The sequence below is a fragment of the Manacus vitellinus genome, unplaced genomic scaffold, assembly GCF_001715985.3.
Source record: "Manacus vitellinus isolate BGI_N305 unplaced genomic scaffold, ASM171598v3 scaffold_95_pilon, whole genome shotgun sequence".
In the NCBI taxonomy this organism is placed as follows: Eukaryota; Metazoa; Chordata; class Aves; order Passeriformes; family Pipridae; genus Manacus; species Manacus vitellinus.
Window position 1 is genome coordinate 779437 of NW_021940896.1, and position 2071 is coordinate 781507.

Here is a 2071-nt window from a genome sequence, read left to right on the forward strand (position 1 = left end):
TCTCCTTCCTTCCAAGCCTTGCTGCTGCTTTGGGTTAACCCTCCATAAATCCCCACATCCAATGGGGAATTTTTGGATGTCTCCTTTTCTGGGTGGAAGGCTCCTGCACACAGTTTTGTGTTTGCTGAGGAGTTTCTTTCTTCCAGGCAGCTCTTTCCTTCATTCCTTGTTTGTTGTTTATGGGGGAAACATAAAATCACTCTCTGCACTTACACTCGTTCTGGTAACGCTCTAAATCCTGCGCTTAAGGATGCATTTAATTAAAGATTGACTATGGCATAAAGTGGAGGTTAATTAAATACCAATCAATTCCTGTATAAAATACATATAAAGGGGCTTTCACTCAGACAGCAAAATGAGTCTCCAGGAGGAGATTCCCTCTTGCAGCTCAAGAATGGCTTCCCACATGCTTTTCCCTGCTGTATTTGCCATTCAGAATATTAAAGTCCCTGGAGAAAACCCGTGTTTATGGAAACAAAGCCATGATCTGACCCATTCCTGCTGTTTAGAAGAAATTTCACTTTTGCATTGGTTTCAATCAGATCTTCATTTTGTTGTGATGATGTTGGTGTAATTAGAAAAAACTCTAATTGATGGAAGAATAACTTCTTTTTTTTTTTTAAGAATTTTTCCAAACATTTCTGAGGAAGTCCCTTATAGAGGCATCAAACGAAACCAGACTGTCCAAAGTTAATAAAACAAGATGACTTTTCATGGAACAACTTGTTAAGCTGTAGAGGGCCCTACTGTGGGATAATGTTAATGCTGAGATTTAGGTGAGCTCCAGGGAGGAGTTTTGGAGGGTCTGGAAGAGGATTCCAATGGCAGAGAAACGACATGTGATTTTTATTTTCCCCCCCCTTTCTGTTTTCCCACAAGGGAACACTTTGGGACATTTCACAAAGATATCTGGAGTTTGTGCCCCCTTTAATGTGAGGCCAGATGGGGAGACCTGAAACAAGAGGCTTAAAATTTGCACAGGGGATCAAGGGCAGAGTTAATTTCTCTTCTAACTAGATCTGTTTCTTTATGAGACTTTAGAAAAATGACTTTAACGTGCTCACTGTTCTCCATGCTCTGTAGTACTTCAGGAACATTGCTTACATGGTGAAAAGCAAGTTATCCTGCTTCAGAATAGGGCTTTCTTTTAAAGAATTTAAAACCCCTTGATTTTAAAGTTGTTCAGAACTCTTCTGTTGGACATTCTTATGTTTAAACTACCAAACCTAAACGTATCAGTTTTATTCAGGAGCAAAATAATTCGTGTAATTTTGAAATATTTTCATTTTTAAATACGTGATTCCACTAAAAATATTATTGTTCTTTTCTTTCCAAGAAATCTCCTCGAATCAAAGCTTTTCTTGCTGGATCTTCCAGAGGTTTCCCTCTCCTTGAGAAATCTGCTTTCCATGACTCAGTGATGTCCCTCCAAGGAGCTCAAGGCACCTGGTTAGGATGGCAGGACCTCTCAGAGCTATTTTTCCAGAGGGAGAAAGGTGTGGTAAAGCCTGTGAAGAGCCAGCCTGGGCTGCAGCAGCACCCTGCAAAAATGAAGTTGGAAGTTAATTGTTCTTGTTGCTAAAAAGCCCAGGTCAGTCTGTGCCATTACACTCAATTTTTCTCCCGTCTCGGTGACCTTCATATCACATTAACAATTTTATATTATGTTAGCAAATTGCTCAGTGAGAGCTGCTGCTCTGATTGCATTCCGAAGGTCATTAATATGATATGAAAATATTATTGTATTCTCTCCTTTCATATTTTATTAGTGATATGGAAAGCAATAAAGAGGCTGATTTTTGCTGGGGGGTTCCCCAGGGAAACATGCTCTACAGCAGTGGTGTCCCACATTGGCTCCTAATCCAATCTCAACGGGAAGTTCAATTTCCTCGTCATTAATTATTTAGCTGTATTTAACTGCTGTAAATTCTCAGATTAATTTTTTTAACTGTTGAGCCTGATGACCTCCAAAGACATTGGGATGAACCAGAGCAATATGAAACACGGTTGCTTCGTGCAAATAGACCCGACTCTTCCACGAGGATTTGTGTGGAGGAATAATAATGGCAAA